This window comes from Marmota monax, unplaced genomic scaffold, assembly GCF_021218885.2.
Source record: "Marmota monax isolate L192 unplaced genomic scaffold, Marmota_monax_Labrador192_F-V1.1 WCK01_AAM20220418_F8-fsc00024, whole genome shotgun sequence".
NCBI classification, from domain to species: domain Eukaryota; kingdom Metazoa; phylum Chordata; class Mammalia; order Rodentia; family Sciuridae; genus Marmota; species Marmota monax.
In genome coordinates, this window is record NW_026695224.1 from 36,050,499 (window position 1) to 36,066,018 (window position 15,520).

Here is a 15,520-nt window from a genome sequence, read left to right on the forward strand (position 1 = left end):
TTTTTAAGAATTAATCAAGTCATGAGGGGAAATTTTCTATGAATTTTACTTAACCATGTCAGAAAAAAAAAAATTGATCTAAGTGGTAAAAATACTTTGTTAACAACAATTTCAAATAATGAACAGGTATACACTGTCTGCTTTACCAGAGTGCCTCAGACTTTCAAGATAATAATTCATGGGGCTGGGGATGTGGCTCAAGCGGTGGCGCGCTCGCCTGGCATGCGTGCGACCTGGGTTCGATCCTCAGCACCACATACAAACAAAGATGTTGTGTCCGCCGAAAACTAAAAAATAAATTAAAAAAAAAAAAAAAAAAAAAAAAAGATAATAATTCATTGCACAGATGCCCAAGACTGGAAGCTTATGTCTGTCTTGCCCTCAGCCAGGTAGTAAGGATGCTGCCCAACAGCACCTCTGCCAATACCATAGGAAAGAAGCAAAAAGGCACAGCCCTTGAAAAATCTTAGCCATTCAGACAGATCTGTGTGCAAACTAAACCCACCTGACTCTATTCACAGAACCAGTTCTAGAACCATGGGATTTCTTAGGTCAGGAATAATGTCTTAATGTTTCCAACCACAACCAACCAATTCCCCTCTCCATTTATGTCAAAGACTTGAAACCACACAAATCCAACCTCTTGTTATCAAAATCAAGAACTCAAGTCTCCAACTACCACTCACAAGCAGTCTTTACAAAAGAAACTTTTTGCCAATTACATATACAGTCCACACTTCACCCAGTGCTCAGGATGAAACCCAGGGCCTTCCACCTAGTTAGGCAGGTACTCTACCATGAGCTACATATACCCAGGCCTTACATTCATATTTTAGTATTTACAAAACAATGACTTAAATGAGAAAACAGCAGTAACACATAATTCCTTTTTAGTGTATTTCCCTTAGAGCTCCTCTTTTCCTTGATTAAAATGCTCAAACAGCAGCTCAGGAGGCCGATGCAGGAAGACCGCAAGTTCAAAGCCAGCCTCAGCAACTTAGATTCTGTCCCCCCCAAAAAATAAGAAGAAGAAGAAAAAGGGGGCTGGGGTTGTAGCTCAGTGATAAGAGTGCTTGCCTAGCATGTGTGAGACCCTGGGCTCAATCCTCAGCACCACATAAGAATAAATAAACAAACATATAGTGTCCACCTACAACTAAAATAATAAATAAAAAGGGCCTCCTGAGTCCCTGGGATTATAAGCATGTGACACCATGCTCAAACTTCCATGGGGCACATGCCTGTAATCCCAATGACTTGGGAGGCTGAGGCTCGTGAGTTCAAAGCCAGCCTGAGAAACTTAACCCTGTCTCAAAATAAAACAAAAAGGGCTGGGGATGTGGCTCAGTGGTTAAGTGCTCTGGATTCAATCCCCAGTAAACCCCCCAACAAAAAAAAAATCCTAAAACTTTCGAGGAATTCCATTTAGATACTAAGCCGCCCCTCATTACCTTTGGGAAAGGTGCTCAGCCACAGATTAAGCACCTTGAGCAGCAGCACACTAAGGCAGACTAGCATGGGCCTCCAACAAACTTCTATCATTGGAACTATTGTGGGAAGGGTTTGTAAATCAGGAGAAAAATTGCTTCCACTCTTCTCCCTTGGCCAGAAAGCAACAATCCTACCAAAACCGTTATCACACTTCTCACAAAGTAATCTCCCCTTTCGATACGTGTCCTTTATCTCTTATTCTGTTCCAATTTTGAAAACCAGACCCCACACACATATTATATACAAACATGCAATGAATGCGTAAGGCAATTCCTAGCCAATAAAATAAACAATTATGGGATTCTATCTTTCTCTTATCAAAATTACTCAAATACATCCACATATATAAGAACAACTGTATGAAGTAGTGAACAAGTCAACAAATATTTCTTGAACCACTTCTATATCTACAGTCTCACTCCCTGGACTGGAACCTAGGTAAACAAGGGGACAATCCACGTCTTCACATTAAGCTTACAGACCTTTTCATGAGGGGTGGGTGGAGGCAGCATGCAGACAGGGACAACACATTCAACCAACTACTGCGTATTTGATAAATTTTATCTATTTTCTACATGTTGTAACAAGTGGGGGGAGGAGGCATTTTGCTTGAAGAATTAAGAACCCTTGGAAAGAGAAGGTGACATTTAAGGAAGACCCAGAAGCTGTGCACAAGTATCTTTGGGCTGGGACCCGGAGATGGATGCAGGATTATACTTAGCAGAAACCTGTACCACAGAGAGATGTCAGGATGTGTCAAGACCATGCCCAAGACGATGACACAGGACACAATCTAAGAAACAAGAGGCCAAGGTAGCCTGTGTCTTGAGCTATGAGGGAGAGTGACAGGGGCTGGGGGTTGAGGGAGTCACTCGGGATGCTATAACAAAAATAACATTTGCAGCTGGGACTGCAGCTCAGGTGATAGAAACCATGCTTAGAATGTGCAGGGCCCAAGCCGAGGCTCGGTGGCACACACCTGTAATCCTAGCAGCTCAGGAGGCTGAGGCAGGATGATCACAAGTTCAAAGCCACTCTCAGCAACAGTGAGGTGCTAAGCAACTCAGTGAGACCCTGTCTCTAAATAAAATACAAAACAAGGCTGGGGATGTGGTTCAATAGTAGAGTGCACCTGAGTTCAATCCCCAGTACCCTCCCCATCCAAAAAAAAAAAGAATGTTCAGGGACCTGAACCATGTCAAAAAAATGTTTTTACTTCTACCAAATATACAAAATGCTACTTGGTCCAAAGGTGAATTACCAAAAAAAAAAAAAAAAAAAAAGTTAAATTAAATATGGAAGAGAGGAATGGGAGTTAAGAAAATCACAGAATAACAAATTTAAGTACACAGCTGAGTCTAACTCTAGCTTAAGAGAGATCATGAAGGGGCTGGGGTTGTGGCTCAGTGGTAGAGTGGTAGGCCCTGGATTCGATCCTCAGCGACACATAAAAATGAATTAATTAAAGATATTGTATCCGGCTACAGCTAAAAAATAAATATAAAAAAAAAGAGATACCATGAATAAGGTCTACCAAACAAACAAAAGCCACTTAGTAATAGAAATATTTATAGGAATTACTGAAATAGCCATTAAAGTGAATCATTTTCTAAGCCTAAAAGGGATTTCTGTACCAATTATTCAATTAACGGAGTTTCAGAGCTAAGGACTGACACCTTTTCCTTATATAAGACAAAACTGGGAAAATTGAATTGCACAGAAATTCCATTTGAAATTCAAGTTAAGAGAACACATACTGAAAACATTTCAAGACAATACCTTCTAGTTATCTGACGGAGTTCATTCGATTTCTGTACAGTTTATCAGGCGGACCAAAATCCATCCCCACAGAGCACTAACTAAACTGCAATAACAAACTGACACGGCATGTGGTCAGACAAGCAGCACTGTCACCTATTAACTAGCAAATATCTTGCTACTAAGAGAAGCTCCTCCATTACACTTGCCATCTGAGAGATGAAGGGACTTACACAAGGTAATGGACAGATCAAAACACTTATTTTGGCAACAAATGCAGATTATTCTCTGAACCAGCATTTACTGATGCTCTGTAATAATGTTATTTAATTGATGATGGGCTCACTGCCAACATGCAAAATAACTGTCCTCCTATATTTGATGAAATGTAACTTTATTATGTCAAACCTACTTAAGCACCCAAGACACGTAAAGTTCCTTGAAAAATATTATCCCCAGAACCACACACACAAAAATAATAATAAAGAAAAAAAATTCTCAAATACAAATAGCACAGTTTCTTTAACTCTTTGCAGAAAGTTTCCGTCACTGCATCAACCACTGTAACTATAGCTAACATGCCAGCCACTAGTCATCAGCAGACACCTGGTCCAGTGTCTGGTGTGGTGTGAGCAAACGGCTGGTCTGGAGAAAAGCATCTGAGTGCAAGGCAAGTCAGAAGGCTGACCAAGAGCTACAAATGAGGAACTAAAAACTAGGTGACACCTTTAAAGGTGTAAATTCTGGTAAATTCTGTCATGTGTATTTTACCACAGTCAAAAATAAAAAGTCCCAAGAAAAAAATTTCTGAAAGTTTCAAGCTTGGGCAAATTTAACAGTATCCTTAGAGTAGCTTTTCAACAAACTGGAGGCATGCACAAAGAACAGTGCAAAATGTCATAGCAACTTGGCCTTTGTTCCTCCTTCCCATCCCACTCCATTCAGGATGGCCAGCCTATCACAGGAGACCCAGCTCTTAAGCATGAAACTACGGAAAGAGGAGAACAACAGCTGAATGAGAGTGGGGGAGGAAAGAAATGCCAGCTATATGGAGATCCAAGTCAAGGGTCACAATAGAAGTTGAGCAAAATATCTTTCCTTTTGTTTTTAATTACATTTGCAAAGTAATATCAAAATAGTTGTCAAATCATTTTCCAAGTCACAAACAGAACTCTAGGTTTTCAGGGCAGTCAAAATCAAAGCCCCAGAGAGACTAAGTAACAGTCTCAGGGTCTCTGATGTAGAACCATCCAGGTTATGCCATTGACTGGTTTTGCAAGAACCAAAAATAGTAACCGTTTCAATGCACTTTTTCCACAGCAATATCATCTTACACGTTTGCCAAATAACGTCTCATCATACCCCGCCAAAAAAGCACCAAAAGAGCCTGTTTCAGCTCAACAACTCTGCATTTACTCAGCTGAAGGGTTGAGGACACTGCTCAAATGGCCAGAGAAAACTCTTAGCAAATAAGAAGTCCCAAAGTCTGATTCTCCACGAAAATTTCTGTAATACCACTCGTTTTTGCAAGCGAATATAAAATGCCTGACTGGCGGAAACCGTGAAACATGAGCATGTTACAACTTAATTGTTAGGAAGAAAACAGTTTTGAAAGTATGGGGCCCTCCTCCAACAAGTCTAGCCTTCTTCCCAAGCCGGTACACACGGCTAACTTTCCAAAAACACAGCAGACACGGAAAGCCTCAGAGGGGCACCAGGTAGAGGGCAGGCCTCAAGAAAAAATCAAGACTCGCTACAAAACGACAGACTCAAGACTGAACGCACAATTCCTCAGTGAAAGGGGACTGGATCCATGTGGCAGGGCCAACCCTGCACAGACACACACAGTGCTACCGCCCTGCCAGGGGATGATGAAATGAGGAACGGAAATTAACATTTCAGGCAACGTCTCACATTGTTCCTTGAGGCCAAGGGCTGCTGCTGCTGCTGCTGCTGCTGCTGCTGCTGCTGCTGCTGCCGCAGCAGCCGCCGCCGCCGCCGCCGCCGCCTTCCTCCCACTCGGCCCCAGTCCCGCCTCCCCTCCCCCGAACACCCCCTGCCGCCCCGCATTCCTGCCCCCGCCCGGCCGCGCGCCTCCCGCACCCCGCCGCCCCCTCCGGCTCGGCGCGCAGCCCGAGGGCCGCCTGCTCCCATTTCAAAACACGATAATAATAGGGACGCTGGGAATAACAACCGCGGCCGGGGCCGGGGCGCCCCTCCCACGGGTCAGAGGTCGGCGCCCCGCGCCCGCGCTGGCACCCACAGCTTCCGCGCGACCCCGGGACCCCCAGGCCCGCCCCGGAGCCCACGCTCGCCCTTACGAGGTCCTCGGGACCCCCAAGAGCGCCTCGAGCCCATCCTCACCCGTATGAGGTCCTGGGGACCCCCGGGCGCGCCCCGGTGCCCACCCTGCCCCTCACGGCGACCCCGGAACCCCAGGCCCGCCCCGGAGACCACGCTCTCCCTGAAGAGGTCCACGAGACCCGCCGGCCCGCGGCGGAGCCCACCCTGGCCCTCAGAGCGGCCCCGGGACCCTCAGACCCGCCCGGAGCACACGCTCGCCCTCACAAGGCCTTCGGAACCACCAGGCCCGCCCGCAGCCCACCCTCGCCCTCACGGCCACCCCGAACAGGGACCCCAGGGCGCCCGAGGCCCAATCTCGGCCCTGCGGGGCCCCAGGCCCCCGGCCCGCCAGGGCTGTCCGCCGGAGGAGGAGGCCTGCAGGCCGCAAGGCCGCGGGAACGCCCGGAGTCCGCCCGACCACCGCCCCCAGGCTCGCGGCGCCTCTCACCCGGCTCCGACGGCGGCGCGGCTCGGCGGCGGCTCGGCGGCGGGGCGCGGGCGCGGCCCATGCAGCCCGCGGCCGCGATTCCCGGGCCGCGCGGCCCGGGCGGGAAGGCGGCGGCGGCGCGGGATCCGGCTGCAGTGAATGCGCGGCGGAGGGAAACGAGCGCGCCCTCGGCGCGCCCAGGCTCGCGCGGGGCCGCGGCGCTCGCGCGGGCGCTACTGCGGGGGCGTTTGGCCGCGGACTCGGCGGCGGCGCCTCCCCGGCTGGGGCCCTCGGTCCATCGCGCTCGGTATCGGGCGGCCTCTGGCTCCAGGACCCAGCGGCGGCTGCGGCGGGCGCCGGCCGCATGAGACGCTCCCGCCCATTGGCCCGCCGTATCCGCCACCGCCATTGGCCCGCCCCGCCGGACGGCAGGGGCTTCGCACGTCACGGCGTCGAGGCGGAAGTGCGCTGTTGGGGTGAAGGGGCGACTGCGACCTGACGGCTTCCGTGACAGGCCAGAGGCGGGACTAGGAGGACGTACCAGGAACGATTGGCCAAGGTCGTGAGCCCGGACAGCGGACAATCGGATTGGCTGGCTGCGTCGCAATGGGGCGGGTCCTCCGCTCTCGGGCACGACAATTGGCCATACGAAGTGCCGGAAGCAACGGGGTCGTGGTCTCGGAACCACACTGCTCGGCCCGCGGAGCCCGTCGCAGCGAGTCTGCCCAGCTCCAGAAAGGGGTGTCCCTGCTCCCGCCCGAGGCGTCGGGCGTCCGGCTGGCTAGCGGTCCCTGGTCGGCCGCGGCTTCGGAGAGCGCTCCCCGCGACGGCAGTCAGCCAAACGCGTCCCTCCTGCCGCGCGCGAGCGGCGCTCGTCGTGAGCGTGCCCTGGGGAAAGGCCGAGGGCCGCGGCCGCGAAGCCGGGAGGGTGCTGCCGAGGGCGTGCTGCCGAGGGCTCGCCCAGGCATTTGCGTTTGCAGAGGTGGAAGTTAGACGGTAATCTACGAAGTGGTGATTCGGAAGGCAGACTCCAGCTAGAATTAAAAGTAGCCAAGCCTCCTGTTTAAATGCACTTCTATACTTGTTAGGAACTAAGCCGAAAAGGTAGGTAACCGAAATCGAATCGGTGTCACTCTGATTTTCTCTCAAACGTAGGACTGAATCCAGGGGCGCTGTACCACCGAGCTACACCCCCCCCCCTTTTATATATTGATACAGGGCTTCGCTACTTTGCCCCGCTGGCCTCGAATTTCGAGATCCTCCCTGCCTCAGCCTCCCAAGTCGCTGGCACTTGAGGCCTGTTGCACCACGCCCTACTGCTGCTTTTTTTTTTTAACTGGGTTCTAAACAGTTGGTAAGCAGGGTATTTACAGGGTTCATATGGAATTATAAAACCAAACTGGATCGACCTTAAAGATGATCTTTTATGCAAGCCGAACTACTCCTGTTCCAATCCTAGCCCTGCGGTTGACAAACCCTGGGCAGTTTATCTTTCAGACCGTCACTTTCTCATGGGTAAAATGGGAACAGAAAGAGGCTGAGGTTGTGGCTCAGTGGGCAGAGCGCTTGCCTAGCATGTGTGAGGCACTGGGTTCAATCCTCAGCACCGCATGTAAATGAATACAATAAAGGTCCATTGACAACTAAAAAATATTTTTTAAAAATGGGAACAGCAAGTAGCACCTGTTGGCCAGTGTCATGAAGATTAGGCCTTGAGGATGCTAACCCCCAGGAAAGTGCCTGGGAGGCTTCCCTATGAAAGCACCCAGTCGGGGAGTAAAGGGCTTCAGACTCTTCGGAGGCAGCCAGGTCTTTATTTCAGTTACAGCCAGGAACTTCATGGGGTCAGAAGTGGACACCTGATAAAAACAGCCAGCCCTCAGGCTGAGGAGCATTCATGAAGAGATGATCCAAGAGTTCCCATATTGGCCTCATTGTAAGGCTTGCCTGGTAAAAATTGTGGAATTCAGGGTCCTGGGCCCCAGCTTCACTTACGGGATCAGCCTAGATGAAAGAGAACTAGAAGCTGCAATTTTTATTTTGTTCCCTGACAACACATTCATTCTTTGGATAAACTTGAAAAAAAAAAAAAAAAAAAAAACACTGATGTAATCCAATCAATATTCTTTCTAGGGTATTTAAATATGAAATGTGAATAAACTGGGAATTCGCCTCAGAAACTGAATCTGAAAATATGCAAACTGAAATTTTCCACAGAAAGAAGTAAAAACTGTGAAGAAATAAAATGCAAACTAAAAGGAAAGAATTAAGCTGTTTAATGCATTAATTAAAACAATGATGTGGACCATATCGAGCTTCTTCAAAGAGAAACAGAATAGGCATAATCTCTACCAGCATGTGATTGATTGGCATGGGAAGTGCATGTTTGGCAAATAAAATGAGTACAGCTGTGGTCTAAATGTTTTGTAACTCCAAAATCCATATGTTGAAGCATAATTGCAGGGTAATGAATTCAGGGCCTTTTGAGAGGTGATCAGGTCATGAGGGCAGAGCTCTCTCCAATGACTTTAGTGCCGTTAAAAATGAGTCCTGAGCCAGGCACATGGCCCAAGCCTATAATCCCAAGAGGTTGAGACAGGAGGATCATGAGTTCAAAGCCAGCCTCAACATTTTAGCAAAGCACTAAGTGACTCTGTGAGACCCTGTCTCTAAAAATACAAAAGAGAGCTGGGGATATGGCCCAGTGGTTGAGTGCCTCTGAGTTTAATCCCTGTTAACCACCACCCCAAAAAAAGAGTTCTGGGCCTGGGGTTTTTGGCCAGCGGTAGAGTGCTTGCCTACCATATGTGAGGCACTAGGTTCAATCCTCGGCACCATGTTAAAAAATAAATGAAAGGGCTGGGGTTATGGCTCAGCCGTAGAGGGCTCACCTCTGCGAGGCCCTGGGTTGCAAGACCCTGGGCTCGATCCTCAGCAGCACATAAAAATAAATAAAGGTATTGTGTCCAACTACAACTAAAAAGTGAATATTTTTAAAAAATAAACTAAAGGTATTGTGTCCATCTACAACTAAAAAAAATTTTAAAAATAAAAGTATTTTGTTCATCTACTAACTAAAAAAATATATATTTTTCTCTTTTAAAAATGAGTTCTGGATTGGGCTGTGGCTCAGTGGTAGAGTGCTTGCCTAGCATGTGTTAGGCACTGGGTTCAATTCTCAGCACCACATATAAAAAAAAATAAATAAAGGTACGTTGACAACTAAAAATATATATATTTAAAAAAATGAGTTCTATTAGTTATAGTGTCCCACCTCTGTAATTCCAGTGGCTCAGGAGGCTGAGGCTAAAGGATTGTGAGTTGAAAGCCAGTCTCAGCAATTTAGCAAGGCCTTAAACAACTTACACCCAGTTTCAAAATTGAAATATATGTGTGTGTGTGTGTGTGTGTGTGTATACATACATACATATATATGAAAAGGGCTGGGATGTGGCTCAATAGTTTCCCAGAAAAATAAAAGAGTCCTGAGCCAGGCATGGTGGCCCATGCCTATAATTCCAGTGGCTCTGGAGGATAAGGCAGGAGGATCATAAGTCCAAAGTCAGCCTCAGCAACTTAGTGAGACCCTAACTCAAAATTTGAAAAAAAGAAATGGAGATGTGACTCTGATTAAGCAACCCTGTGTTCAATTCCAGGTACCAAAAAAAAAAGGGCCTGGCCCAGTGGTACACACCTGTAATCTCAGTGACTTGGGAGACTGAGGCAGGAGGACCATGAATTCAAAGCCAGCCTCAGCAATTAGCGAAGCCCTAAGTAACTCAGACCCTGTCTTTACAAAAAAGAGCTGGGAATGTGGCTCAGTGGTTAAGTGCCCCTTCATGCAATCCTTGGTACCAAAGGGGGAAAAATAAGACTGAGATCAAAGAATAAAACACTGTAAAATATCTCAAGTAAATTTTAAAAATTTATTACATGTTGAAATAATATACTTCAAATGCATTACATTGAATAAAACATACTGTTTGGTTCCTTTTCCTTTTAGTCATGGCTACTAAGAAATTTTTTCCCCCATTTGGTATCAGGGATTGAACCCAAGGGCACTTAATCACTGGGCCACATCCCCAGCCCATTTTATTTTTTGAGACAGGGTTTCACTAAGTTGCTTAGAACCTTCCCACATTGCTGAGGCTGGCTTTGAACTTGCAATCCTCCTGTCTCAGCCTCCCAAGCTCCTGGGATTACAGGTGTGTGCCACTGTGCCTGGCTACTGTGAAAGCTTCAGTTTACACATGGTTCCCATTCTGTTCTGCTGGTCAGCCCAGGCAGAGGTCCTTTGGTGGGGAGAAGCACACTTTCTTTCAACAAAGTGCCTACTGTGTGCCTAACTCCATCCTACAAACTATTAATATAAGTGTAAAAGGACCAGGTACAGTGCCATAGAGCTGGGATCACAGGACTCAGGAAATTGAGGCTGGAGGATAGCAAGTTCCAGGCCAGTCTGGGACTTAACAAGGCCCTAAGCAACTTAGCAAGACCCTGTCTCAAAAAATAAAAGGGCTGGGGATGTGGTTCAGTGGTAAAGTGCCCCTGGGTTCAATCTCAAATACCAAAAAGCCAAGCATGGTTGTATATACCTGTAATCCCAGCAACTCAGGAGGCTGAAGCAGGAGGATCGAAAATTAAAGACTAGCTTCAGCAATTTAACAAGACCCTGTCTCAAAGTTGAAAAGGGTTGGGTGGCTGGGGATGTAGCTCAGTTTTAGGGTACTTGGCTAGCATGCACAAGACTCTAGATTCAATCCCCAGCATCAAAAAAAAGAGCGGGGGGTGCAAAAAGGACCCTGATACATGACCCATCCCTGTAATCCCAGCAACTCGAAAGGCTAAGTTCAGAGGATCACAAGTTTGAGGCCAGCCTGGGCAATTTAGTGAGACCCTCTCTCAAAAATAAAAGGGCTGGAAATGTAGTTCAGTGGTAGAGTGCCTCTGGGTTCAATCCTCAGAAACAGGAAAAAAAGAAAATGGGCTGCATTATAAACTCTAGTAAAGCACCCCTGGATTCAATCCCCAAACCAAAAAAATAAAAAATAAGATTTCTGCCTGTAAATCCAAAATGTCCTACAGCTACCTGTATGGGTAACACATGAATACAGGACACTGGGGAACAGCAACGAAAAATGCTGGCAGCCAGCCAAGCCAGGCAGACCCAGCACAGCCTGAGGAGCATGGGAATGATTTCTGGCCTGAATCAGAGGGTGCCAATGAAGGGTTTCACTCTGGCATGCATAGGGTCATATTTCCACTTTAAAACATCACCCCTGGGCTGGGGTTGTGGCTCAGTGGTAGAACGCTTGCCTAGCACAGGTGAGGCGCTGGGTTCCATCCTCAGCACCACATAAAAATAAATAAATAAAATAAAGGTAAAAGAAAAAAGATGAGGTCATTGCCTTTAAAAATAAATAAATAAATGGAACATCACCCCTGTTGGTCATAGTGGTACATGCCTGTAATCCCAGTTAGTCCAGAGGTTGAGGCCAGACTGGGCAATTTAGCAACACCCTGTCATCACAATGTGTCTGCTGTCAGTTGAGCCCAGGGCTGCTTAACCGCTGAATCACATCCCCCAGCCCTATTCAGTATTTTTTTTTTCTGTATTTTATTTAGAGACAGGGTCTCACTGAGTTACTTAGTGCCTCTCTATTGCTGAGGCTGGCTTTGAACTCACGATCCCCCTGCCTCAGCCTCCCGAGTCCCTGGAAATTATAGGTGTGCACCACCACACCAAACTCACAACAATTTTTAGAAATTAAAACAGCTGGCAACGTAGCTCAGTGGTAGAGCACCCCAGGTTCAATTCAGTACTACAAATGATAATAAGTAAAATTAAATAGAACATGGCCTGTGAAACCCTGTGAGGGTGAGAGGCTTCAAGGAGGCCCCAGAGAAGCTGCTCCAGGATTTTGCAGGTGAAGAGACTAGGGAGAGAGAGACTGGAAGGTGGCAAAGATGTAGAGAAGGTTCAGGTGGTGGACAACAGCCGAGCAGGGAGGCAGAGGAATTTGAACATCCTTCATCTTGCCAGGAACCGGCATGGCCACATATTCCAGCTTTTCCTTAGAAACTGGAAATGATATTGTCACAGCATACTTCATTAAGGGAAATTAATATTTTATTTTAAACACTGTAGATCAGACAGAACACATCAGGCCCATACACTCCATCTGAGTGCCTGCAGGGTGGTCCTCCAGTAAGTACAATCTGTACCATCTGGACACTCTTTATTTTATTTATTTATTTATTTTCTGGGCATTGAACCCAGGGGCATTCTACCACTGAGCCACATCCCCAGCCACAGTCCTTTCTATTTTGAGATAGCATCTCACTAAGTTGCCCAGACTGGCATAGAACTAGCGGATCCTCCTGCCTCAGCCTCCTGAGTCACTGGGATTATACATGTGCTCCACCACACCCACATGGACTATTGTTTTCTCAAATGTGTTTCCCAGGCCCTGCTCCAGAGATTTGATCTCCATATTGGAGGGGGGATCCAGAGACCTGCAAGTCATCATTCATCTCCAGAGCCTCCCAGCCTCCTCAGAAAGACCTGCTCCTGACAGTTGCTATCTTAGCACACCTCTGGTACTGTTTTGCAGGTGTTTATTTAAGCTGCTCGTCCCATGTTGAGCCTTGGATTCATTCTGCTTTTTGCCAGGCACTGGCCTTAGGGCTGTGGAGTTAGCCATGAACATAACTAAGTCCCTACCAGAGGCACTTACATTCCAGTGTGTCTCTGGTTCCTGAAACCAAAATAAGCTAATTGTTCATTAAACGTGAGCCACATGTAGCTGCAAAGAACAGATGTGGTGGACACTAGAGTTAAGATGTCCAGGGCAGGTGATACTTAGCTTCAAGTGAGGACAGACCATGTGTTCTAGGGAAGAGAACGTGCAGATCTCATTTTGCCCCTAAGCAGAGGCACTCAGAGGCTCCATCACAGTCCCGTCAGGCCCCACTGTGGCCCCAAACATACTGCCTCAGAACATGAGAGGTCATTGCATGGGCAGCCTCCTCTGCCCTTCCTGGCAGTGACCAGAGGTCACTGATGAAAGCCCAGCCACACCAGGCTTGCTTTAACTTCCTCTTCCACATAAGTGGCCAGAGCAGGCCATATTCTGGCACCTTTCCTCCCGTCTCCTCCCCTGTGGCCTTGTGGTAGGAGCTGATAATTGGGTTTGGGCCAGACAGGCCTGGCCTCCACCCTGTGGTCAGCCCTAGCTCACCAGCATTCTTGGCATTGGAGTCAGGAACCCAAGCTCATTTCACAATCAGTGATGACTGGCTTTGTTCCCCAGTTCCCACAGCACAGTGGCACATCACCCTCCCAGGCACAAGGGCAGAGAAGCTGTGAGGTGAAGCAAGATGGAGTCCTGGGCCCTGACCCCAGTACCACCAAACAACCAGGGTAGAAAAGCAGTGGCCCTGCCCATCACCCCAGCCACTCAGAGGCTGAGGTCAGAGGGGCACAGGTTCCAGGCCAGCCTGGGCAATTTACTGAGGCCCTGTCCCAAAATAAAAATAGCTGTGTGTACCTCCGTTGTAAAGCTCCCCTGGGTTCATTCTCCAGTACCTGGAAGGGGGGAAAAAAAGACTCTGCTTCAGTTCTTAGGACTATATACCCAGAAGTGGGCTTGCTGACCTTGTGGTGATTCTACCTTAACGTGGAGGACTTCCCTGCTGCTTTCCAGAGCAACTGCACGGTTCTCATTTTCAACCAGTGATGCAGGAGCTCCAGGTTCTCCACATTCTCACCACTGCTGATAATCTCTGGGAGGTTTTTTGGGATTTTTGGTGGGGGGAGGGGCCAAGGATTGACCTCAGGGTCACACTACCGCTAAGCCACAGGTCAGCCCCTATTTTGTATTTTATTTAGAGACAGGGTCTCACTGAGGTTGCTTAGCGCCTCAGTTTTGCTGAGGCTGGCTTTGAACTTGCCATCCTCCTGCCGCATCCTCCCAAGCCTTTGGGATTACAGATGTGTACTGCTGAACCCTGCAATCTCTGGGTTCTTAAAGCTTTTTTTTTTTTTTTTTTTTTTGGTGGGGGGGTGTGCATTATAATTTTTTTAAAAAAAGAATAGCTATCCTAATGAGGTGAAGTTTATACACTTGAACCCAGGGCAGTTCTACCTCTGAGCTACATGCCCGTTTTTATTTTGAGACAGGTCTTTCTAAGTTGCTGAGGCTGTCCTACAGCTTGAGAGACTGCTGCCCAGTGAGGTGGTACTGATCATGCTTCTGAAGCGCCTCCCCTGACGTCAGTGAGGGCGAGCCTCTTTCTGGTTGCTTCCTGACTGTGTGCATCTTCTCCATAAAAGTGCATATATTTCCTCCCATTCCAAGTTGCCTTTCTACTCTTTTAATAGTCTTTTGATGCACAAAAACTTAATTTTCATGAAGTCTAATGTTCTGCTTTGATGGTTGCCTGTATCTTTGGTATCATGACCAAACAGTCATTGCCAGATCCAGTGTCCAGAGTTCTGCAACACTCAGTCTCACACTTAGCTCTTCTAATTCATTTTGAGTTACCTTCTGAACATGGTGTAGGGTCCACTTTCCCCAAGGCCTTTGCTGAAGACACAGTCCTTTCCCTAGCATGTGGTCTGGCACCCTGGAGGGCCCCTTGACCAAAACACAAGGGTTTATTTTCAGCCTCTGTACAGTTTCTTTGGTCTGTCTCTCTCTCTTTATGCCAGTCCCATGCTCTGTTATGGCCATGGTTTAATAAGACCTAAAATCAGAAAGTGTGAGTCCTCCATCTTTGTTCTTTTTCAAGAATGTTTTGGCTATTTGGGATTCCTTGAAATTCATAAATTTTAGGATGGAATTTATTTCCCTCCCTGTCTTTCTGTCTCCCTCCCTCCATCCCTCCATCCTGCCATCTCTTCTTCTTTTCAATTCTGGGAATCAAACCCAGAGCTTTGCACATGCTAGACAAATTCTGTACCACTGAGCTGTATCACCAGTCCCAAGATGGGTTCTTCTATGTAAAATACATCATCAGGATTTTGAGAGGGGTTGCATTGAATCTGTAGATCACTTTGGGTAATACTGATATCTTAACCAATAGTATCTTAAGAAATGGAATTTTTTTGTGATTTCCTTTTAAGATGGCTTGTGTTTGTAATTGAAATGCACTGATTTTTGAGTGTTGACTTTATATCCTTCTATTCTGCTGAATTAATGTATAGGATTTTCTATATCATTTCATCACCTACATGATATTTCAGATATGCTAATCTGCCTCAGTATAGTAACCATTTTTCTATATACAATGTTGCATAATATCATCTTGGAAGCCTCAATTATATACAGGAAAATTGTTTAAAAATAAAGGTTAAAAAAATTTTTTTTGCAAGATGGACACCATATCTTCATTTTATTTCTATGTGGTGTTGAGGATTGAACCCAGCGCCCCGCGCATTGCCAGGTGAGCGTGCTACTGCTTGAGCCACATCCAGCCCAAAGGTAAAAATTTAAACTT

The 15,520-nt window shown here is 47.1% G+C and overlaps 1 protein-coding gene and 1 long non-coding RNA gene across 7 annotated transcripts in view; one reads left to right on the forward strand and one right to left on the reverse strand.

The window, feature by feature from the left end:
- Nucleotides 1-6,109, reverse strand: part of Ankrd11 (ankyrin repeat domain containing 11) — a 154,001-nt gene extending 147,892 nt beyond the window's left edge. For 3 of the 5 annotated variants that reach the window (XM_058575864.1, XM_046434669.2, XM_058575866.1), the window contains exon 1: nt 6,041-6,109. The gene's annotated coding sequence lies outside the window, so the exon portion shown is untranslated. The remainder of the gene's footprint in view (nt 1-6,040) is intronic. The other 2 variants (XM_058575862.1, XM_058575861.1) reach the window with 2 other exon arrangements.
- Nucleotides 6,110-6,506: 397 nt separating this feature from the next.
- LOC124086523 (uncharacterized) lies at nt 6,507-15,400 on the forward strand. Of its 2 annotated transcripts, none has more exons than XR_009225888.1 (2): nt 6,507-7,123; nt 12,487-15,400. It is a non-coding gene; the product is annotated as an uncharacterized LOC124086523 (long non-coding RNA). The 2 variants fall into 2 exon arrangements; XR_006849819.2 differs by lacking the exon at nt 12,487-15,400 and adding an exon at nt 8,153-8,439.
- The last annotated feature ends 120 nt before the right edge of the window (nt 15,401-15,520 follow it).